The sequence below is a fragment of the Lonchura striata genome, chromosome 20 (assembly GCF_050655825.1).
Source record: "Lonchura striata isolate lonStrDom1 chromosome 20, ASM5065582v1, whole genome shotgun sequence".
NCBI lineage: Eukaryota > Metazoa > Chordata > Aves > Passeriformes > Estrildidae > Lonchura > Lonchura striata.
In genome coordinates, this window is record NC_140722.1 from 5,614,527 (window position 1) to 5,639,735 (window position 25,209).

The window sequence follows — 25,209 nt, forward strand, 5'->3', positions numbered from 1 at the left end:
AGACATGGGGTTGTTTTTAGGGATAGACAGCAGAAAGGCTGAAATGCACTCCTCCAATCTTCAAGCAGAGGACAGGACTGTATCAGTGTCTCTTTTAAAATATCCTGGCCTGTTTGGCTTGTAATAGCCTTGTAGTAAAAAGATTTTTCATCCTTGGCCCTGATGCAAAAGGGAAATGGGTTCCTATTTGCATTGTCCCCACAGTGTTTGTGTAATTAATGTATGTAGGGGTTCTCCCTCCCCCACACTCTCCCAAGGTAAAAAATGACCTTGTCAAAACTTAGATTACAAAATCTTAGTTACTAAGCAATGGGTAGGGCCCCACTGGGATGGCATCCCGGCTCCTGAAATGGTATGTATAGTAAAAACTAATAAAAATGGTGTCAGAGGCTCTCAGGCTTCCAAGTCCCCTGCTGTGTGACCCCCTGATCCCAATTTATTAGCTGAAGCCAGGGAAGCAGACAAACCTTTCTGGCTCCAGACTGTAGGCTCCAAGAAATCAAATAATGTGAGCTCCAGAGCAGTGGCTCCAGAGCAGGAGGGAAGGAAATCCTCATGGAAAACAGGGGGCTGAGAGTAGGGCTGAAGGGAGCTGCTGACAAGAGCCATCTGATGGGATAGGAAAGGGAAACTCTCTGTGCTATCTCAGTACCTCCATGTTCAGATGCTTTAAACATGTCAGGGAGGAAGCGCAGGAAGGGGGTGGGGAGAGCTGGGTTTTTAAGGAGGCAACCAGCCAAAGTTGTTTCCTTTCATGTGTTAGCAGTGCCTTTGCTCCGAGATCACCTTGTGCTGGTGACAGAGGATTTAGCAGCTGGGGGTGGCAGATGGAGTGGCAAAAAATGTGCCCTGTGGGTCAGAGGGGGATGCACCTTCCCCCTTCCTGCTCCCCAACTGCAAGAATTTTCTCCTGAAAGCAATAAAGGTGGTGCAGCTCATCATGTTGCTGCAACCCCCCTGGATTTCATCTTTCGTGTGTGATACACACAGCAATTAAAGCGTGTTGCACAGGGGGAGTGAGATTTTTTTTCCTTTTTTATTTTTCATCCTGAAGAGCTGCCAAAGCAAAGTGATATTGATGAGGATAGCTCGCTTCGATTAGCAGAGGCTGGCTAAGGAACAGCCACCTCCAGCCTGTTTCCCTTCCCTCTTCTGCCTTGAACAAGAAACTTCAGTATTTCCTCTGCTTTTGGCAGTTGTCTATCTTTCCTGCACCTCTAATCTGTGCCCAAATCGAGCTTAAGTAGGGGTAAGAAGTGTAGCAATAACTCTCCTTGTTTAATGCCAGCCATTGCATTTGGAGTGCTTTGGCTTCCCAAGGGTGATGTTGTCAGGAGAAGGCACTGCACTTTGTAAAAAGGCATAGTTATGCAGTAAAACAGCTAAGGATGGAAATGAAGAGATGAATACTCTGTGGTGGGTGAGCTGTAGCAGTAAGGCAGGCCTGTCCCATTTGCCAGATCTTTATTCAGGTGTACTTTGCTGTTTGGAAATGTATTCTGAGGTTTCTGAGCAGAGACTGGCCCACAGTTTCTCCTACTCTGTGACCTAGATGTTTGTGTAAGAGCAGACAAAAAGACAGGCCCATAGCTTTATCTGCCTTCATGACTTCTGGCTTGCGTGAAAAAGGGTTGTGGTTTTATTCCTGCTTACCTGAAGATAGCTTTGAGAAATACTTTCTGATGTAAGACCGGGACAGATAACAAATTTGGGGGCTGGAAAAACATGTGCATACAGGCAGGTTTTCTCCTTCATGCTACAAGGAAATAAGGCTGCAGCTCTATAAATCTGGGATTTCCTGGCTCTGTGTAGTTTCTTTTTAAATCACTGCCAGGGTGATCAGTTTAAACACCCACATCATTTGCGTTTTCCATAGTCAAACACAGGAATTTTTGGAGTGTTGTCTAAAGGAAAAAATATAACATACTCTTCCTCTCTCATTTCTTAGCTTGATCAGTGCAAGTCTGAGGGCAAGCAGAGGTCCTTGGTAGAGGATCAAGAATTGCTTTTTCCCCTGGATACACACTACAGCCTAAAGCTGTCCCTGGGCTTGGCTCAGGTTTTGCAGTTGTTGCATAAAGGAACCTGCAATATCCTCGTGATCTGGAGCTTGGTGTTTGCCTCTCCTCTGGGCAGTGAAATAGGTGGGATTGTGTTGAGGGAAAGGTGGGTGGTGAAGGGGCTGCTTCCCCAGGAGCAGAGCCTGCCTGGAAATGATGCTGCCCCTGCACTTCCTTGGGCTGGGGGTTTCCACTCTTACAGTGGGGCTCTGGCCCTGCATGCTCGAGTTCCTACATCCATGTGGCTGAGAATAGAGCAGGAAGCACAATCCCAAACAGGCTGATCCCTCCTGCACAGGCTGCAGTAAGAAGCAGCCTCAGAGCTGGACTGGTGAGAATCCCCTGCTTTAGGGCTGGTGTTGGTGCTGGTGTGATGACCTGGCTGCTGGCCTGGGGCAGTTGCACAGTGCAGCAATGTCCTGCAAGCACTTCCTGAGGTCTGGGAAAGGGAAGGTAGCTCCTTTGGATGAGTGCTGCTGTGCAGTTTGGTTGTGTGGGTACTCAGTTTAGGGCACCTGACCTTTTGCCTCCCTCACTTGTGTGCTGAATCAGGGGTGGAGAGGCTGAGTTCTCCATAGCATGGATCCCCCATAACCTTGGGCAAGTTGCCTTCACTGCACAGCCCTCACCATTTGTGCCTGAGCTATCACATTTCTCAAGATAAGCTGGAATTGTGTGTGTTGTTGGATGACTTTTATCTTGCCATCATAGCCCGTGTGCACTTTCAGTGTCAAAGGAACTGCTTTGCTTTATAACTTGCATGTGAGAAGGGATTATTTTGCAAGAGGTCATGGGAGAGTGAGAGAAGGTATGATCAAGTTGTGGCCTCTGGAATATGCTGTGGGATGAAGATTTGGAGAGTGGTATTTTCACTTTTCTTCCTTTCCCTTTTTTGATGTTGATTCAGAGCAGAAATAACCTTGGTCATATTATGTCAGCAAAGATGCTGAGCAGATCTGAAACAAAAGGAGAAAATCAAGTCAGTGTTTCAAGTGCATTTGTGGTTCAGCTGAATGAAAGCCCAGTCTTGCCAACTCATGATTTGATCATCAGTGCTGCAATGCATAGTCCTTTCCTATAGCTCCAGGTCTTGAGTTACAGAAGGTCTTAAAATACACTCTACTCACCACCACCACCACCCCTTTCCCTGTAGGTTTCATGATTTCAAAGAAAATATAGGAAACATGACCTCAGTGCACCCTCAGGACTGAGGTGGTAGAAGGCAATGGATTAAAACTGGGTCAGACTGTGAAGAGATAGTGATATACAGTTAATATAAAAAGATTTTTTTTTAGAAGTTATTTCACTATTGGCAGGTCAAACTTTGAGCAATAGAAGAGAACTTCCTGGATTTGGGATCTGAAAAGGAGCTTCAGGTCACCCATTTGCAGCTCCATGGATTGTGCTAAGTGGGTGGGAGTTGAGTTTGCAGGAGTGTCATGGGATCTGCAAGGCAGATGTGAAGGCAGGAGAGCAGCTTTTGTGAATTCTTACCAGCACTGTGGGTTTGGCCACATTTGTACAAATCCAGAGGAATATGGTTGTTTTGTGTAACCCAATGATTTCTTACTATTGCCAAATCAAAAAATGTGAAAACAGATCTTCTTGTGTCTGCCTCTAAGTGACAATAAGATTTTTGTGTTTTCTCTCCTTTTTTTTCTTTTTTCCTAATTTCTTACTGATTAAACAGGGGGAAACCTTTAAATCTCTGTGCATAGTGGGACACTGAATTGTTCTGGCTGGCACGAAATTTGTTCTATGTATAAATGTAGGGAAGACTTTGCTTGATACTATTAATGCTGCTGGATATTTGTGAGCAGGATGAACATCCTCACACAGAAAATGTGTTAATTGATGCATCAGTTACTACTGTAAGAGACTTGAAAGTTGCACATGCATTTGGAACTACAGTAAATGCTGTAGTCAGTACTACAACGTCAGTGAACAAACTAATAACCCAGTGGAAATGAAAAATCTCCTACTCCCATTCCTGACCTTGAGAAGAGGTTTGGGAGCAGGAAAGGTGTTTTGTCTCCTCCTGCTAAGTCAGTTAGTCCAGTAAAGAGATTTCCTTGGGAAGGAAAAAGACAAATTCTGTAGTCAGTAAGTTATGGGCTGGTTTCTGGAGGGCAGTGAAGGGCGAGGTTGGGTTAGACTCTATCAGGGATACTTGCCAGGGTACATCTGCTGACAGTGATTGGAGCTGTCAATGACAGTGACACTGGGGAGTGCCCAACAGTATGTTTAAAACATGCTCTGTGAATTCAGATGTGAAAGAGGCCAGAAAAGATATAAAAGATGTGGAAGGGACATGGGAGCTCCTCTCCAAGGTGAGATTTTGGATGTAATGACCTGTTTATGTCAGACTGTGTTAAAGTAAATATGTTAATAACTGTTTTTGTTTTTACCATTAATCCTGGTTTTGATTAGCACTTATGTTTACTGTTTAGTTTCACTTAGAACTACGTTTACCAAAGGACTGGTCAGAGGTGAATTTAGCAAAGAAAAATAATAATTCAATGAATCCACCCTAATTTCAGTGTAGCCTGACAGATTTTGCAGGAATGTTGTTGCCACTACAGAGCCAAGGTAGGGTTGATCCCTCCTGCTAGTGTGTGAGACAGTGATTTGGGGTATGGAACAATCAGGTGTGGTGCTTCTGTGGTGGCTCCTGAGTGCTGCTGAGCTCCTGGGAGCACTACAGAGCACATCCTGCTTTGTGGATGCTAAATACCCTCTTTGGTTTGGGGTGGAAGGGCAAAAAGGTCAAAGGGCTTTACCCTGTGCTGGGGAGTTTGTTTCTGCTGAGTTTTTAGTTTTAAATATTAATTTCTTTGGTGTTAGAGAGAACAAATGTCTTGGTTTAGTTGGCCAGGTTCTCTTATATCGAGTCTAATTTATGAGAAGATAAGGAATCCCTGCCTATGCAGTTCGCTCTAGTTCAAACATAAGGGATAAAGCCAAAAGGCAAAGCTGAACTTGGGGAAGACAGAAAAGCAGTTTCAATACCATCATGTTATCTGCACAAACCTTGCACTTCACAGTCCCAGTCAGAACCCAGCACCTTCCTAAAGGGAGTGTGAATGGGAGGCAGAGAGCTGCCAAGATAGAGGGGCAGAAAAGCCCAGAACTGGGCAAGAATAAATACTGGTTATTCAAAGCCTGAAGGGGATGGAACATGTAGTGATTGGCTTATCAGGCCTTGGATCTATAAATAAAGGTGCCATGTTTATTCCCTTTGGGGCCCCATTGTCAAAAAGACCTTTATGCCCCCCTTGTCAGCCAGAGGAGATAGATGTGGTTTGTCTGGGAACAAAATATGTGCCCCTTTCCCAGGGCCTGGCACAGCTGTGGGGATGTGGGTACGACAGGGAAAGGTGCACTTCAAATGGACCTTTTCAGGAGGTGAACTCACTGTCACTTCAAACAATCAGATGATTTACTGTGTCTGTTTATGGACAGAAAGTAACATCTTTATCTTTCTGTGGTGTGCTTAGGAGAGACATAACAGCCTGGTCATGTGCTGGAAAGAAATGACTCATTTCATATTGGGTCTAAGTGAAACTAATGTATTACTCATTTTTATGCAACTCTAGTAAATTGTACTTATTAAAAAGGAGGGGGAGGGTGGAGGAGGGACTATTACCTAAAGTCTAACCAAGATGTACTAGAAAATTAATTTAGAAATATGGTTGACCTCAGCTTCCTCATAATGAAAATCTGCTGACAAATCTTGTGATTTTGTTACTCTTTTAAAAGCAGCCCTTGGGATTGCTGGTAGTTCAGGTGTCAGGACCAGTTACTCATTCAGATCCCGGCTGGATGATTTTTCCATTGTTCTTCCAAAGAAAGACTTCATATTCAGTCATCCTTTGGGCTTTCTGCAGGGCCTGTTGCTAAAGCTATTGCTGAGCTCTGCTGGTGGGGTGTGAAAGCTCTGCAGGCTGCTGAGCTGTGAGCACGGCTTCAGCAGCTCTGAACGTGCTGGCTGCTGCCCTGATGGTGCTGAAATCCTCTGATGTGTCTATGTGCCAGGTGAGGCTGATCTCTGCCTCACAGCCCCTCGTGGATTTTTTGCTGACTGTCCTCTGCTTAGAGCAAATAAAACCCATTCTCCTTCCCAGCACTATTTATCATTGAATTGTGATTAACTGCAGTGCCATATTCAGAGGAGGCAGGAAAATGACAGCTCTTTTCAATTAGAGTATCCAGAACAACCTTGTCACCTCTTTCACAATCTTTGCTTTTATTTGCAAAGGTTAAGATCATTTTTAGCAGCACTGAGAGCTGTTTTCCTTCAGTGTATGTGCACAGAAGCTCCTCACACTCCTAAGCTGAGACTCAGATCACCAAAAATTCTCTGTTCTCTGGTGTCCTGTTTTTCCAGCAGTGATTTCCATCTGTGTCTGCTGAGATCTCAGAATGGCAGGTCTGTGCTACCTGGGTAGAGCACACTGCTGGGCATTTTCTCCTCCTCCTTCTCCTCCTCTCTCTCCGTGAAGTTAATGGAGTTGGGATGGAGCTGGTGGCTGGGTCACAGGGCATTGAAATAGGCTGGCATCTGTTCTGCTCTCAGCTACACCACAAGGTCACTGTTCTGGGAGCAACCCAGCATTACCTAATGTGGGTTTTGGTGAGAATTGAACTTGTGAAGGGACTAAGAAGAATGGATATGATAGTTCATATTAGGGAATTTACTTTATCTGTGCTTTTTTAAATGGGGTTTGTGTGCTTATATTCTAAATCACTTTTTTCACAAGTGAAAAGAAAAGAGCCTGGGGGCAAGCAGAACTACTAAAGAATTGGAGTGACTCTGGCTGGTTTAAGGAGTGGGCAGACACTTTTCTGCAACTGAAGAGATCTTATCCTTGCCCTTCAGTCAGGTAGGCCATAAAAAGCACTTGTGGTTCTGGAAACAAGGACAGAAAGCAAACCTAATCAGAGCCCACAGAGCCCTCCAGCTCAAGGGGTTTCAATAGATTTGTCTTAGTGGCTGTGTAAGAGAGACTGGTTAGGAAGCACCTGGAAACTTATCTAATTTTCCCAGCTATTCCGGTTCATCTAATGAAAGATCTTATTTCTGCCTACACACACTGTTGTGCCTCGGTCCTTAGACCCTTGATGTTGAAGCAAAGCAGTGAAAGAAAAATATTTACAAGACCAAATGGAAATATGGTTTCCTCCTGTTGTCAGTCGCAACGTTACCCCAGCTCTCAGAGGACTACAAAATGTTGTGCTTTATTAATGCCTAAGTAATGATGGAAACAACGTTATTTTCATTTTTCAGGATTTTCTATTCACTTTACACTTTGTCAGTTAAAAAAAAATGTCTGAGGTTTGCTGGCAAAGAAACTCTGGTGTGTTTTCAAAGGCTTTGGAGTGTAGCATAGGGGTATACATTTTTTTTAAAAAATCAGATTTTCATTGTTAATTTCTAATTAAAAGCTCAGTGAAATGTAGGAGGTTTTACAGCAGAAAATAGAAAAGGATTATTGTCGCTGTCAAGGCAGGACGGGAATGAATAGACTGACCAGAAGGCTGCTGAGAGTAAAACTCTGGTTTATTCAAAATACACCGCTCTTTTATACAGAGCTCCACAAGGATCAAATCCATTGGTTCTGAAGTGGAAACAATCCACACCATTGGTGCAGAGTGCTTGACGCACAGTGTAGAACTTAACTATAAACAATGTGAAAAACAAGAGAGATAAAGAATTTTTTACATTCTTTCCCAGCTCTTTCCCAGGCTTTTTGCCTGGCTAGAAACTCTCAGTTTCTCTCTTTGACTGAATCTGAGACCCACAGATTATAGCCATAGAAAGAAGCTGTGGAGACCTAAGCAAAGTGAAACCAGAGTTCAACGAATTCCCTGCATCTTTATGACAATCACATCTATGAGTCAGCAAAACAAGCTTGTCTCTCATCTAAAAATATTAATCTTGGCCACGATCACAGCTGTGGTGCTTCCAGGGCCGAGCAGGGCGGGGCTGAGGCGGGCACAGCTCGGCTCCCTCCCACGCTGGGGCTTGGGGCTGGGACCGAGCACACGGCTCCTCTCGACGCTTGCGGGGATGCTGCTCATGGCCACGGGAGCTGTGCACGGAGCTCTCTGCCTCTCGTGCCTGGCTGATTAATCAGGAGTTGGTGTGCATGAGCCTGGGCTGCAGCTCATCCAAACCCCTGGCACAGGCCGCGCTCACCCGCTTGCTCACCCCCTTGGTCGTAGGCACAAACAGGGGCAGCTCTGGCAGTCAGAGCTGCGGGTGGCTGCTCTTCACATCAGTGGGTTTTTGCATTCTGGTTGTGGCTAGAATTGCACCAGCTCTTTGTAAATTTTTTTTTTTTTTTTTTTTTTATAACATTGTGGAATTACTCCAGGCATCTGACTTCTTCTGTCAGCCTTTCCTTGGCAAAGCAGGCTCACATCCCCAGCAGCGTGACTCAGGATGCTTGTCTTGCTGGCTAAGACTTTCTCTCCCTTACTCCATGTCACCATACACTCTTTCCCTCCCTCCTAGCTCCTGGTCTCTGGCATTTTTAGCAGCAGAGCTCGTTGAGAAACACAACCATCTTCTTCAGTGTTGATCTGCTTTTGACATTCCCTGACCCACTCCTCCGAGCTGCCCTTCCTGAGCAGAATCCCAAGCAAGCTCCTTTGCCTGCTAATGCAGCGTTAAGACCATGAGCACTCAAATCCCTGAGATCTCTCCTTCCTCACAGAGGTTAAAGAGAATCGTTTCTGAAAACTTGAGCTTTCCCCCAGGTTGAAAGTGAGGAGATCAATGGGATCTGTGCAGCCCTGACACAGTGCCCTGCAGGTCGTGAGCCCTTCCAGAGCTGTCTGAATCACAGAGCTGTGGGCTGGAAAGGAACTCTAAAATCATAGAGCCCAACTGTTAATCTAGAACTGCCAATTACACCATTAAACCATGTCCCTAAGTGCCACATGTCCCATCTGGAAAGATTCAGGGAAAACCACGGGGGTGGGAAATGCAGGACTGCCTCAGGTGGGAGGATTTGCAGGAAATTTTTTTGCAAGGAAGCTGCCGGTCCAGGATGGTGGCCTGGCTGCATTCCAGAGTCAATGCCATCTGAAGATAACCAGGCAGGAATTTCTTCTCCTTTTCCATTCCTATTAGCAGCCTGGAAGTGGACATGGAGGAGAGCACTTGGGTGCTGCTGGTGGGGGCTCTGAACTGTGGGCAGGGTACTTGGTGTGAGCTGCTCTGGCTCCTCCAGCAGCTCAGCTCTCCAGCAGGGACTCAGCCTGGCTGCTGCTCCCCAGGCCTCCCATGGCTCTCTGCTACCTCCATGGAGGTCATGTCCCCTCTCCTGATCAGTGAAACCTGCAGCCCATTTTCTCCCCAGGACACGACCTGGGTGACGTCCCAGAAGATCAGGGGCTGGATATCAGCAGTTACCTCCATTGGGGAAACCTTTGGGAATGAGGCCATGGAGTGTGAGGGTGAAGCCTGGGAGATGGTCAGCTCTTGTGCTTCTTTTTGGTTTTGTTAAAGGCAATCTGCTAACTACAAATAGGTTGTGCAAAAAGAAGACAAATAGTAGACACTAAATGTAGTTTGTGCTAGCCAATGGTAAAAAAATAGGGGATTTATTGAAATTTGACTTAATTTGAAAGTCCATTTTAATCTGGTCACTGGGCTGCATTCATCCTGTGGTTCTCTGGTCATCATTTTCAGGGCTGCTGACCCCTGAGCATGCAGAGGCTTATGCAGATCTAGAGATGTATTTTCACCATGTGCAGGCATTCCTGTTAAAACCAGGGGTGAACTCATTAGGAAAAGGGAGTGAAAGGGACTAAGGAGTCCCAGCAGCTCTGTTTGGTGTAATTCATGTGCTCTCTGAGGGTACAGTGGGGTTGTGCACACCTTTCCAGTCCTGTCTCTTCTGCTCAGATGAAGGCCAGGCCTTCGCAAATAGAGGCTAAGGCAGGGGTCTTGAAAGGCAGAAATCTGGTTTCTATTTCAGGCAGTGCCACTCAAACATGCTTTTTAAGAGGGCTGGTGGAATATGCTTTTCCCACAACCAAAGGGAAATGCACTCAAAAGGGAGTGTTAAGAGGCAGCCAAGGGGAAGAGGAAAGGGGTGATGTGATCTGATACCCACTGACCTCTCTTGTATAGGCATATCTCCCCTTCTCCTGGGTACCCTGAGAAACACACAGCCCTCCACAGAACGGATGTTCTCTGGCTATTCTCCCCCACACCCTTTTTCCCCCTTCCTTTTTCCCTTGTTCTGTTTAGAAATTCCCTTGTTTGCCTCTCTGGTTTCCATAACCTCACTGACACGGAGTCACTGAGGAGAACCCAGCGTTAGTGGCTTAGCCATGGAAGTTCAGCTCAGTCCAGCTGTGGGCAGCTCAGTGTTCGCCCTTCCTTTGTTTTTTGGTTTGGGATATTTTTTTTTTCCACTACCGTGTCCATTTCTGCAGAAGCAGCTGACACTTTAGTCACAAGGCCAGAGTCGCAGATCTACCAAAGCTCTTAATATCCAGTTGTATGTTTGTGTGTGCATTTTCTTTTTCAGGGTAAGTACATCTTTTAGGGATGGAATAACAGTTTGTCCAAGAATCAACAGTCATCAGGGAGCCAAATAGTCTTGCAGCCAAGGTTTGTGCTCTTTCCTTGAGGTTTTGGGGATGAGTTGCTTCCCTGTCCTCTTACATAAAAGAGGAGCAAATTGTCAGTACAAACACATTTTTAAATATACAACACCATCAGTCAGAGCATAAGAGGAGCTCATTGGCTGGAAAAGAGATCAAGGCAACCAGGAATTTGGATAGCCTGACCAAGGAGTTTGGACTAAAGGGTTCTTTTTCATTCACTGCAGCTAATAATTTTTTTTGTTTCTCTCTATTTTTTTTTTTTTTTTAGGTAATCAGCCAGGAAGGGAAAAAAAATCCTCCCCCTTCCTGAAGGCAGTGAGTCTGGACTCAGAATCCTATTTTGCTGTTTTAGAATTTCTTTTTTTTTTTCCCACAAAAACAGATTGCTACTGGATATGAGTCCTTGCCTTGGAGCACACTGGAGAAGCAGCCAGCATGCAGCTCTGCTGTCTGGGGTGGTTATTTGCTCGGTGATTCACAAGTCAATGACTAATTCAGATTAACTATGATCATCTGAAGATCAGACCCTCAGTTTTAAAGTCAGGGTTAGGTCAGCTTTAATCAGCCCTGCCCAGGGAGGGAGCTCTGGTAGGAATTGGACTGCACAGAAAATCCTGGGGTACAATTTTTTGGTGAGCTGCAGGACATTTTTGAATTCTGTATTTCTGTATTCTGCTCTTCCAGTCAGTTGCCCATGGAGGGAGGAGAGGTCCTTGCAGCTGTTCTTCCTCAAGGTGCCATCAGGACTCTTCCAGAACAAATTCCTCCTTCCTGGGCATAGCTAGGTTTGCAGGTTTCCCTGTGATTACACCAGGACAGGGGGAGAGGCAAGGTGGGAGCAGCTTTCCTGTGTATGCTCAGAGCAGCAGGGCACTGTCTGTGACACCAACACAGAGCAGTTGTCTGTGAAATTTCATTAAATTTACAGGCAGCGATTGTTATTCCAGAGCAAGGAGAGGAGGTGGAAAGAGGCTGAGGTCCAGCTAGCAGTTGGCTAGCCTAGTTCTTGGATTGTTTTCCACACTGTGGTTATCCTTATCTGCATCTGGAAACTGGAGTGTGTTGTATGTGTTTGTGAGAGCAAGCGGATGTGTGAAGTGTTCTGGCAAAGTCAGAGACCTCATTTTCCCCTCAGTATAATGCAGCCTGATTAGATTGTTATTGACATGCTGAGAACCTGCTAGGGTTGTTACATCTCTGTGGAAAGGCATCTGTCTGTTCCTTTTCTCCCTTCTGCCTGGAAGGATTGCAGATCTGGAAATGGGAAAGACTTTTCAGATGGCAAATCCAGCTGTGAAAGAAATCTGCTGGGAAAGCGCCGTGTGCCCGCCAGCTGACCAGCAGTTTGACAATGTATGTGGAGCTGCAAGCCAATTAATATCAGTTTGGAACTATTAGTAATTCCCTAATGGGCAAAAAAGTAAAAAAAAAAACAAAAAAAAATTGAAAGTAAATAACCCACAATAAACCCCTTAAAACTGCTGTATTTTGCTGGATGTTTTTCATCCTCTCGATCGTTGCTAACCTGAGTTACTGGCAGTGTTTGGGTGATCAGATTTGTCTGATCATGTCAGAAATGTGCAGTTCTGCTGCAGGGGAGGCTGTGGATGTCTAGGAGAGGCTGTGGATGTCCAGAAGAGGCTGTTGATGTCCAGAAGAGGCTGTGGATGTCCAGGGGAGGCTGTGGCTGTCCAGAGGAGGCTGTGGATGTCCAGAAGAGGCTGTGGCTGTCCAGGGGAGGCTGTGGATGTCCAGGGGAGGCTGTGGATGTCCAGGGGAGGCTGTTGATGTCCAGAAGAGGCTGTGGATGTCCAGAAGAGGCTGTGGATGTCCAGAAGAGGCTGTGGATGTCCAGGGGAGGCTGTGGATGTCCAGGGGAGGCTGTTGATGTCCAGAAGAGGCTGTGGATGTCCAGAAGAGGCTGTGGATGTCCAGGGGAGGTTGTGGATGTCCAGGGGAGGTTGTGGATGTCCAGAAGAGGCTGTGGATGTCCAGAGGAGGTTGTGGATGACCAGAGGAGGCTGTGGATGTCCAGGGGAGGCTGTGGATGTCCAGAAGAGGCTGTGGATGTCCAGAAGAGTCTGTGGATGTCCAGGGGAGGTTGTGGATGACCAGAAGAGGCTGTGGATGTCCAGAGGAGGTTGTGGATGACCAGAGGAGGTTGTGGCTGTCCAGGGGAGGCTGTGAATGTCAGAAGAGGCTGTGGATGTCCAAGGGAGGCCGTGGAATGTCCAGAGGAGGCTGTGGATGTCCAGAAGAAGCTGTGGATGTCCAAGGGAAGCCGTGGATGTCCAGAAGAGGCTGTGGATGTCCAGAAGAGGCTGTGGATGTCCAGAGGAGGCTGTGCAGTCCTGTACCTGCCTGAGCTGCTCTCACTGCAGTGCGTGGTGGTGGGGATCTCCACCTGATGGCTCTGGGCAGCTGGACATGCCTGTGCTGCACTCTCTACTGCAGCTGCTTCATGCTGGATTAGCTCAGGTATTTCTCCCTAGTGCTGCACAGTGACTTCTAAACAAGAGCAAGGGAGTGTGTGGACTAACTGGCTTTAAGAACATTCTCCTTCCCAAAAATGGCTCTTGTGAGCTTTACACCATGAGATGGTCAGGTAATGGCAATTCTCACATTCAGGATTTGCCATTGCAGGATGAGGACACACAGTCTAAATATCTGTGATGTTGCTCCCTTTGATCACAGCTGACGCAACCTCAAAAATCCTCATCCTGAAAGCTCTCTGAAGACAGATTTGTCTCCAAGAATGATTTTGGGTTCAGCAAAATTGCATGTTTCAGTGAAATGATATTTCTTTTCGCCAGCTTATTTATATTCATCATAATTGTCTCACTGTGATGCCTCCTATTCATTTGCTGGATCCACTTGTCTTGCATCTTGTTCTGACTCTGAGTGCTTTTTAGGGTAAGCCTGCCTTTTGAGAATATGCATGATTGGTACCATTGGAATAGTTTTCATGTGCTTGCAAGAAGTGCATTGCTAAGCAAAGCAAGCAGAGGAGTTGGGAGAGATGAGTGGAAAATGACTACTGAAGAAAAGGGAAGAATTAAAATAGATGGCAAGGAGTTAATCAAATAAACAAAGATTCATTTTAAAAAATCCTCTTGCTCTTTTCTCTTCTTTCTTTGAATAATCTCAATCTCATAATGATTGCACTGGCCAACCCTTGATACCTTTCTGTCTAATTACAGCTGGGTTGTAGTGGTAGTTACCACAACAATCTCTTACTGGCAGTGTTAATTAATGCCCCTCATTAAATTAAAAAGGGCAGGGATGGGAATATTTTCAGGCTGTTCCACACTTATAATTATTTATTTTAAAAGACTTTTTTTTCAATTTTATCATAATGTTGTCCTGAAAAGGAAAGCTCTTTAGTCTTGATGTTCTCTGGGGTTTTTTTTCAACTTCTTCTGTAAATTCATGCTTTTAAGAGAGTTAATTTACCACACAAAGAACCTTTGAAGGTCGTGTTCAGTGCCTCTAGCACTGTACAGAGGGTCTTTGAGAACAGCTGTGTGTCTGTGCAGGTATTTCTGTTGTTCTGTGTTGCTCTGTGAACCAGATGCCATTTACCTACCAAAAGAGTGGGCACCTTTCTGGCCACTGTGTGCAGATACCAGAGATGAAGTTCCTGCATATCAAAACACAAAGAGCAGAAAGGACCTGTCAGTTTGTCCAGCCCTGGCTTGCAAAGCTCCAAAGGAGGTCATTTAGATGTGGGTGGAGAAGGATCCTCCAGAAAGGCTGGATCTGTGAAGGAATTATTGCTTGTTTGAATTTAGCAGAAACATGATCTGCTGCACTGGCTTCATCTGTCATTCTGCACGAGTTTAGGGGGAATTAGGTGTTTCTGCACTTACTGTAGAGGATGAGTTTTCTTGAGGACACAGACCCATAATTTGGCAGATCTATTTAATGATGGGCAAAAATAGTTTGCTTACACCTAATGCAGGAGTAGAAACTATGCAAAAAGACCTTTAAGGGCTCTGAAATGTTTCCCACAGGATAAGAGCTCTTGTTCTGGAGTTGCTTTAGGCCTTTTACTGCTGTGGAACTTCCCCTCCATGATCACAGATCCTGTGAATTGCACAATGGAACAACATAAAAATCTGGTCTTCTACACAGGAGAAAAGCTGTTGGAAATACACTGAGGACAGCTCCAGTCCCCTACATTTTTGGCTATTATATATCTATAAGCATGGGATACAGACAACAGAAAGTGGCAAGTATTCCCCACAGCCTTGAAAGAAAGGTGATGTAAAGAAGAAAAAGCAGGCTAGAGTTACTTTTGGACACTGTATGAGTAACAGAGTGGGATATAAGAACATCTAGTTTCTCTTTTAAGTCTTTTCTGAATGCACTTTGTGTCGAGTGCAGGTTTTCTTCTCCCATCAGACAACGTACCACATGTGCTCCACATTGATGAATACCAGCTCTGCCACGTTTCCTGGAAAACAGCACATTATGTTACTCCTCATTGTAACTTTCCTTAAAATCAAGTACAAGCTGTGTGTCAGTCATCATAAATAAATAGAAAAGGCTCTGAGACTGGAATCATCTGTTTGCTGTAGAGGTGAAAGGTACTCTTCCAGTGTATCCTATGGCTGCCCATACTCCTTTACTTTACAACCCATATTTAGTCGTGAGTATGGCTGCCCAGAGGAATACTCTGGTGACATGTTTTCCTTTAATCAGTCCTTTGAATGGGACAGATGAGTTTTAAAACTTTTTTTGCAGCATTTGACTGACTCCCGCCATATTAATCTGTGATGACATTTAGATGGTCAAAGTCCCAGCACAGCCAGGGGAAAGGACCAGTGTACACCTTATTTATCCAGTACCAATATTTCTCCATCAGGTACCAAGCCCTGGAACTCATAGATCTCACAGAATTTCTGAGCTGTTTCTTTCATGTCTACTTGTGTGGCACTTGTGTGATCCCCATTTCAGGTTTTTGTACCTGCTTAAAGTTCATCTGCTCCATTCCTGCAGCTTTTTCTTGCTCCTCAGATCTGGAGTTGCCATCCAGCTTGTGGCTGTCTTCACCTGGCCCAAAGCATGTGTGAGAAATTCTTGCCCCTGATGTGAGATCCCATCTGACCATCACCTGGCAATCTGCTATGCTGGAACTTACAGAATGTAGTTGTGGGAAGAAGGAGGTACGTATGGAAATTGCTCCTTAATTGCAAGCATTGCTCTAGGAGCTTGCATTGCTGTTTTTCAGTCTGTGACTTGTGTGAGGGAGCACAAAGCCTGTCATTCAGTGGAGCTGGCTGGTGGTTTGGTACTGATCACCAACCACTGGGCCTTTTCAAATACAAAATGCTGCAAATGCTCCATCTGCAGAAGCCATAAAGTGATTGCTGGGCTTCAGTGCTCTGAAGACATTGAGTGGAGCCAGATGAGTGTAACCTGAGATCCTCACTGTGAGCCTTTGGATTCAGAACCACATTTGATCCAAGTTTACACTTGAAGTGTAGTGGAAATAGGTTTGAAGGGAATGCCACGACTCTCTTCAGACTGTGCTGGTCAGCTGTTGGCATCAGGATGTGTGGTTGAGTCTTACAGTCTTCTTGCATCAGCTCTGCTGCTTCAGAATGAGCTGAAGGAGAAGTCCATGGAGAACCTCTCTGACTTTGTTCTGTTTTAAACAAGGCACCCAGAATTATAAATATTCTTGACTCTTCCTGATGTTTCACAGCAAAATGTCACAAGGTGTAAATATGATACCTTGCAGTCTATTGGTGGGTGGGGGGGAGAATCCCACTTCTGCTTGGCTTTTTGTTAGCTGTAGGAGCAGTTGTGTGCTTGTAGTCTCAGTAGCTTTACTATTGATTTTAGCAACAAAAATAAAATATCTACAGGAACACACAACAAGACTTACAGCAAGTCAGAAGCTGAAACAAATGTTTTGTTTCTTAGTAGTGGTAATGGTGCAATACCTGGAAAAGAAGTAATTAAAGCTTCTTTCCTTTGGTAAATATGTTCTTCTGCCTCAGAAATGTCTGTATTTCCAACTGCTTTTCTGTCTGTTAAATAAAGTGGGCGTATGATTTGAGTCCTGAGACATAAAGGATGTAAGCATGTACCTGAAATTAGGCATGTGTTTGCTTTCTGCTGAGTAAGTGTGTCCTAGTCAGGTATTTAAATTTTAAATGCACTGGGGCCCTCACTCATAAAGTAAGCAAATTTCAGCCTAGACAGCAGTGGGAGGAATAAACATTAAGCTCAAAACAAACTGTTATCAAAGTAGCTATTCAGACTATGTAGAATTACACTTTAAGATGGGCAGAGCATCTTTAAAACCCTTTTGCAGTAGCTAAGAGCTTATACATTAGCTTTCATGAGAGGCATTACAGATGTCTGTGAATATTATATAAACACCAGCCTGTTTGCAACAGTTTATAAACTTAAATATTTTATAAGAAAATACTGAACATTTAACTTGCCTTGTATTTTTTATACAGCAATAAAATCACCACTTTTATCAAAAGTTGCTGGGAAGCCTGACTAATAATGTAACACTTTGTTATAAACTAGGAGGAAAGTTCAATGGTCTAGAATTAATAAGGTGTATAATCTGCACAGGAATTTTACACTACAGGGGGAAGCAGCTAACTTTGGCTTTGCTTCTGCATAAAGATGCATGTAATTTGTGAGAATGTTCTCTGATGCATCTTTATGTGGCTAAAAAGGTTTCCGTGGATTGCAGCTGGACATTGCTTGGAAAAGGAAAATACCATGTTTTCACACATGATAGATGCATGGATCTGGATGTCTTTGGTGAGTGACCTTCCTGCAGGAGGCAGAAAATTGCAAGTTTTAGACTGAAGCATTTTCTGACAGCATTTTCTGCCAATTATAAGTATCAATGGGAGCTGCATTCCCAAAATGGAAAAGTGTAAAGCAAAGTTTGGGACATAACCCTTGTTTTCTACAATTTGCCTTAACATTTCCAGCAGGAAGTCAGCAGCTTTGCCCACTCCAAGCAGAGCAGTTGTGCACTGTAAGTGAAGCACCATGCAGGCTGCTGGGGGCTTTTAACACAGATTTATCAGGCAGCCATGAGTTTCAGAGCTATCAGACTTAAGCAGCAACTGAATGAAAGTTTCAAAATCACAGTTTGAAGGAATACTTAAAAGAAGGAAAAGCTTCAACTTCTAATTCTTTTCAAATCCATAATTTGTTGTAATCAGTTTTAATTTTTTATGTTTTTGCTGCTGATTATTGTTATTGCTCTGATTTTACCAATGGATTTGGTTATTTTCATGGTTTTTATTGGCCAAATATGTTTATCAAGATTGGCCTTTAATGTAAACATTCACTTGGCTTTCAGTAGAAATTCAACTTCTAATTTTGTAAGTATTTAAGTGGTTGCTTCCTTTTTATACTCTATACTAACAGCTGCCCAAGGGTGTTGTTCCACACCCTTGACACAGTACTAGAAATTCTTGGCCCTCTCTAATTGCCACTATTGATGAAGTGATTGTGTGTAACAGCAGGAGAAAACTCTCCAGGATGAGTAAATTCCAATACTTTGTTTTCTCCAGTACACAGCCACCCATATAGGATGTAATTCCATTTGCAATCCTGAATGCATATTTTTTACTCTAAAATTTACATAGCACTTGGTCAGTTAGAGCAGAAGAATAAACAAGGTCTGAGATTTTGAATTATTTAGTTAATTATCTTTACTCATGAAGTGATAAGACTGTCCCTAAATGACCCACCAGCATAAGGTGTGAAAGAATTAATTTATTAAAAGGAGACCAAGGATCTCCTTCACTGCAAGGATCCAGATTTACAGGGTATTTGTACCTCTTAATTCTTCCAGGAATCATGGAACTGGCTTTGCTTAATGGAAGATCATGTGTGTTGAAAGGGAAATTCCTTTCAGATCTACACAGACATCAGGTCAAAAATTTGTACTGGCCAAAAATGTTATTGCAGTTGACTAAGGTAGGCTGAAAAATGGTGGCCAGGAAAATGCACACTCTGGAATAAATGATAGTGCTGATGTGGCCAGATGTCACACATATATATGTCAGGATTCATTCCTACAGTTATTTCCACTTTCCATTGGCATAAACATTGTAGAAAATAAGGTTAGCACTTGTGCCATCTACAGAGCCACTGCCAGTGCCAGCCAGGGCTGTGCAATGTTTTGTGTGTTTTTCCTATAGCTTGAACAGGAGTGTGGCTTCCTTAGAGCATGGAAATGTTGGAAGATCTATAACCAGGCTTGTCCCTGCTGCTTGAAGTGTTCTGCAGGCAGTTCTTTTCTATAATTTTGTATCTGTATTTTTATTTGGAATAATTCAGCAAGCCATCCAGTCTCCTTTTCTAATGATTATATCAAACCACCTCTAAGCTGTGAGGTTGCAGTGGGTGAGAAGTGGTCCTTCATCCCCACAAACTTTCTTATTTTTTAGCAAGGTTAATGAGCTCCATTTGAGTTGTTGGAAGCTGAGGCACTAGATGACTTGGCCAAGGACATACAGGAAATTTGGGATGGAGAACCAAACATATGATTGCTGCTGGTTTCCAAGCCAGTGCTCAAACCACTGGGCATCCTTCTTAATTTCCAGTCTTTTCTGGCATTGCTACCAACTTTGTGGTCCAATTCCTCAACCACGTTGTGCCTCTCCTTCACTCCTGTTGCACATAAATCCAACCTCACAAGGTAACATATCAAAGCAATCAATAGGTACGTAGCAATTTCCTCAGCCAGTTTCACTTCTTCCCTTCATGACTTCCTCACCAACAAATTTATTTCTTGCTTGGAGCATTTCACTGAACTATTTCTATTCAAAAGTATCTGTTTGCACTTTGCTAAGCCTCAGACTGAACATCTTTGATCCACCCATTTCAAGATTAGATGGATGACAGAACGCAAACTCTAGCTCCAAAAACATCCATGTTTTGGAGGTATATTCAAAGCCCAAGCTTGAATTTGGCTCTCAGTGTGGTTACTTTGATCTGCCTTCAGATCTGAATGCCGTGTCCTGTGACATCTCTGTTTCCAGCACAGAATCTCGTGTTCCTATCAGTGTGAGAGCTCTGGGACACGATGGGTGCTCCGTGCACCCCGTGTGGGAAACGGCACCGATGGATCCTCTCAAATTCCAGTCAGGTTGTGTGCACGTGCACTGGGGTTTTCTCAGAGTTGTTGTTTTGTTCCTCACCTGGAGGCACAGGGAATTTGGCCCTTTGACAGAGGCAAAAGTGCAAGAAATCCCACTGTTGTGTGGCATTCATTGCGCTCTCCCTCTTGCCTGTTTTCCATGCAGCTGCTTCCCACTTCCTAGAAATCACATCAGCACTGCTCCTCCCTTTATCTCCTGTCCCCACACGATGAGAACATGGTCTGGTTTGTTTTCCCCATGGATGGGAAAGCCAGGGCAAGCTTGGTACTGTGGTCTTTTGCACTAACAGAATTTTGGTGCAATTCACTCTTTCCAGGGAATTATTCTAGATTTATTCACCGCAAAGCATCCAACCATAACAACTCAGTAATTTTAAGGCCTAAGGAAAAAATGTAACAAGATGTTCAAAAATTTTGGTTTGGGATAATTGGGAGTTGTTTATATCCTTGTGCTGCTGATTATGTTGTCATATACCACCATTACTGGTGTCATCAGGAACAGGATTATCTTTGCTTGGAAACAAAACCTCCATTTTAACCACTTAAATGCTGGTTAATGTAGCTGATAAATGGGAAGAAAAATACTTCCATGCTGTTACTGGATATATGAGGCACTCAAAACTCATAGTGATGAGGGTTGAATAAACAGATAGATGGACAAGTGAAACACAATCACTGTAATTTCTCTGAAAAAATGAACAGGGCACCACATTTTTTCTTTAGAGTATTTAGAGCAGAGTCTCCCACTGCTCAGTAGAATCAGTTCTTCTCTTTCTTGGTTTGAAAATAACTTTCTGTGCATTCAGATCATACCAAGCTTTCCAAGCTGCATCTTCCTGGGGTTTTGTACCCTCCAATTATTTCTGCTTGCATCTGGAATTCACATCTCTGGGTCATGGTTATTCCCCAGGCTCACTGGAATGCCAGTGTAACCCATGAAGTCCAATTAATAATTCTAGTAATGGAAATGTGTTGTAGAAGGTATGGGGCTTGTCAGTCCTGCTTCCCCTCAGCTTTCCTGGGACAGCTGGAACTGGTATTTCCTACTATTCCACTGGAAAGAATTGTGCTGAATGGACTGGGGATAAATATTCTTTGCAGTGCTTTGAGAGTTAAAAAGAAGTTTAAGTATAAATTACATTTGCAGTCATGAGATTTTTTTAGATTCCCAGAGTGGCATATGTAAGCTTTCTTGTGATTTTTAAAATTTTTTCTTCTTATTATTTTGTTGGGCATTTTCTGTTTGTTTGCTTTAAGATGCTATCAATAACGTGTACAGTAAATTCTAAAGTTTTGAGCACATTTCCAGCAAATCTTGAGGATTTCAGCACTCATTTTCCTCTGATTTCATGGGATATAGGACCTGGAATGCAGCAACCTAGATGTACTTTGTCAAGAGAAAGCATTGTCTGCATCCAGAGTTTTCATAACATCTAATTTAAAATGCATCTAGGATTTTTTAAGGAAAAAAAAGTCTCAGAGACTGCAGAGAGGAAAACGAGCCATTTCCTTAGCTTGAACCTGCATGAATTAGTGGTGAAGTGTTGATCTCTAAACTTGCAGTTTCTGAACCATAAAATCTGTTTATTTCACCCTATAAAAGAACATTTTAACTTATATGGCTATTTAAGTTTAAAAGCTATTAGAGAAGTGGGTGGGGAGAGGCAAAGAAGCAGCTTGAATCAGTAATTCAAGCTTGCAATACAATCTTCATCTGCTGCATAGCTTGCATAGAAATCCCCTTCAATGTGGATTTTCTGTGCTTGCAGCAGTCCCACCATACAGGAAATATACAGTATATATTTCCAACATTATCCATAATTGTAGTAAAGCTTATAAAGCAACCCATTCCTTGTGTGTTCCTGGTGATCTGCAATAACTGGATATTCTCAAGTATGCATTTAAAGGAGGGAAAAACATAGCAAGAGCTGGCAGAAATCATCTGCAGTGACTTTCCAAAAGGAGTTGGGGAAGGTCTTTTTGTGCCTGCTCTCACTGCAGGAACAGCAGTGGCTTTGATTGAAAAGCTCCATACCTGTGCTTTCTTTCGTGTCTGAATTTCAGGGAGGTTTTGTTTCCCTATAGATTGAAAATGCTGGAGCTAAAACCCAGCACTTCCTCGAGTGGACAGGACAAGGTCACAGCATCCCGGGAGAGATGGGACTGACAAGGAGGGGATGCTCTGCTGTAGGGAAGGCAGGGATGGAGGGAGCCTGGGTCCTGCACCCTCCTGCTGCCCTGTGCCTTGGAGAATCCTGAAGAAAGCAGAGGGGGCTGTGTGCTGATTCGAATGCGAGGTGAGTGTTTGTCCTTTGTCCCAGGGAGGGAAGGCTTTGCACAGCCTCTGATGCTCATTCACACACACACACACACACACACACAGAGCAGCCTTCTGTGAAGAGGAAGAGAGGTTTTGAGTTTATTCCTGCAAATTTGGTAGCAAATTGTCAATGCTTTGAGAGGTTGTGCTTTGCTCGAGCTGTGCAGGCCTCTTCCATCCAACTATCCCTGAACTTGCAGTACCTTTCCAAAAATAGTTCAAAGTGTTAACCGTGAGTTCCCTGAACTGTGATCCTACCAGTTCTGTATTTGGTTCACCATTCCTTTGAAAGTATTCATCCTTCCCCTCATAAAACTTAAATCAACTTGTTCTTTGGTCCAAGAGTTGACATCATTATGATGCTACATCCTATGTAATGGTGTGAGAGCTGGAAAAGCATTCACAGCAAAACCACACGGTGAATTGAATTTGCAGTCCTCAGCCCTTGAAGTCTGAGCTCCCTCCTGCCCTCATTTACTTGTACTTTTAAAACCTGTGCAGGTCCTTGGAAATACCCCACGATAACAGCAGCACAGCCCTAAGCATTTATCAAGGGTCTTCTTAATGTTTCCACTTTTCTTTCCATGACCCCACTTGTTTTACAATGTTTGGGAGAGCAAAAGTGATTGTTTTACCAAATTAAGCTAGATTTCTTGCCATGAACAGCGGATAGAATCTTGTTGACAGATTTGGAAAAGATTATTTCTTCAGTACCTTTTGAATTATTTTTTTAAGTGTGTCTGCCATGCACTATTTCCAAAAGCAGCCCACATTTAACTGTTTAATATTATACGGCGACAGGGATAAATTAGCACCTTTCATTTTCCTATCAAAATTAACACATCCCAAGAAGACATTTCAAGAGCTACACATCTCTTATTTAGAAATAAATGGAGGAATCTACTTAAATGTGTTCACCTCAAAATCTAGGCACAAATAAATTTTGAGGGATTTGTCCTTGATTTCAAACACCTCCAAATTTTGCCTATTTTCATAGAATCAAAGAAAGGCTTTGGTTGGTATTTCCAACCCCCTGCCATTTTGCTTACGTGTTTTGCTTACGTGTGTTTGGAGTTACCTTTTCCTCTCCTGTTTTTCATATGATCATTTTTTCTTTCTGGTGGAAAGCTTTTTTTAGAGTCTGAAACACATCTCATGCCTTTGCTCGAGGGCTTCCTCACAGGCATGAGATGGTGTTTTGTTTTGTTTTGTTTTTTTCCCTCCCTCTTTTCATGCCTAACTTGCCCTCTGGGTTTGTTTGTTCTTCCCTCTTCCTCTGGAGCATCTAGAATGGGCCACAGCTGAAGCTGGGCTAATGGGCAGGGGGCAGAGATGCTTCTGGTGATAGAAGGAAGCTCCTCCAGCTCCTGGCTGGTGTGTATTGCCCCTGGTCACATTGGCAGGGATTGCTGCCATTTCTTTATTGCCGTGGCCATTTCTTTATTGCTGTGCCTCTCACCAGCAAAGGACACAACATCCTCCCCAGGCACTGCTGGTATTCAAGGCTTTTTGTCTTTTGTGTTAAAAGTCTGAAATTTGTTATAAAGCATTAGAGCTTCCTGGGTGGCTTGTGTTTAGGTTGGAGTTCTGACTTTAGCACCAAGATTTAGCAGAGGGAAAATGAAGAAGACAGTGTTTTGAATTGTGTGGTGTTGGGGAGTGTGATGCTAAAAATAAAGGAAATATGCAATATTAAAGTGTTCAGGAAATGTTTAGATGCATACTCCAGGACATGGTTTAGTGGTGGACCTGACAGTGCTGGGTTAATGGTTTCATCCATGATCTTGGAAGTCTTTTCCAACCTTTATGATTCTACAGGGCCAATTTTGCTGTCATGGAAAGTGAGTCTCTAGATAATTTGTGCTCACTGAAGCTGCTATTCACTGTAGGTACAGATTCATATTCTTCCTGCCAGTTTTGGTCCATGTAGATACCTTGGGTTAACAGAACAGAGCACACGATTCCTAGTCAATATGTCTGTGTATTTCACTTTTCTGTTTGAGAATATTAAGGCCAGATTCTCATTTATCCGAAGCCCACTAGCAATATTCTGGCAACAGAAAGATGCCTTAGCAGGAATGTAAATTAAAGCCTCTTTATACTTTTAATAGTGTTTGTAGTTTCACTTGGCTGCGGTACAGGAATGACACATGTCTATTCAAATGCCATTTGCCATCCTGTTGATGGTTGCTGATATTCTTTGTGCCACTACCCCCTAACTAACTAGACCACGAGTCTGCTGCACTCAGAGCTTTCCAATTTCCTTAAAATGTGCTTTTTTTTTTTTTCCTTGAAACATCTAAATTAGGATTTAAGATTAAGTCAATTTTTCTGTCCTTCCTTCACTATATGATTACCCTGTTTGTGCCTTCATGAACCTCTACTAAATGTCCAGTTCTGCAGTGTCCAGACAGATTATTCTTTCTATATCTGTTGCTTAAATTGAGAAGAGGTTTCTTCATCTCACTTTGCCTTGTACAATACCGAGCACATTTTTATTTGCTGGATTAAGAAAAATAAAACCTATATTATGAATAAAACCTTTATTTTCAGCTATTGGAGGAAGAACCTTAAGTATTTTACATTAAATCACCTTATCTTATACATGCTCAGGTCCGTTTTTATTTCTGTCCGTGTATATCCTGTCTACAAGTGCCTCAACTTTCAAATGGGAAATTATCCTCCAAAAAGCCCAACTGTTTAAAGAACAAAGAAGTGAGACCTTAAGTACAAGGCTTGTAGAGAAGCTACATGTGAGCCATACAGACTTAGGAAAGAATGTCAATATCTGCATCTACTTAATATATTTCAGTAAAATACTGCTTTTGCAATGTTTGAAAACATGATATAAGTATTTTATTAGATCTACAACTTTAGATCTGACTATAAGGTCTTGTGCTAAATTACCACACATTCAACAATGCTGTCTCCAGAGAGCTTTGGAAAAAAGCCTCTAACACAAATCCAAAATGAGTCTTTGCTTGTTTGGAATTTCTGCTTTTTTAAAAATAATTTTTTTTAAGGGATCACTGAAATGCCCATTGCCTTGA

The 25,209-nt window shown here is 43.3% G+C and overlaps 1 long non-coding RNA gene across 3 annotated transcripts in view; it reads left to right on the forward strand.

Moving 5' to 3' along the window:
* Positions 1 to 25,209, forward strand: part of LOC146765711 (uncharacterized) — a 335,663-nt gene that overhangs the window by 220,662 nt on the left and 89,792 nt on the right. Inside the window, exon 16 of one of the 3 annotated variants that reach the window (XR_014949631.1) lies at positions 15,687 to 15,853. The exons of the other annotated variants lie outside the window; for them this stretch is intronic. This is a non-coding gene — a long non-coding RNA (uncharacterized LOC146765711). The remainder of the gene's footprint in view (positions 1 to 15,686; positions 15,854 to 25,209) is intronic. 3 annotated transcript variants of the gene reach the window in all.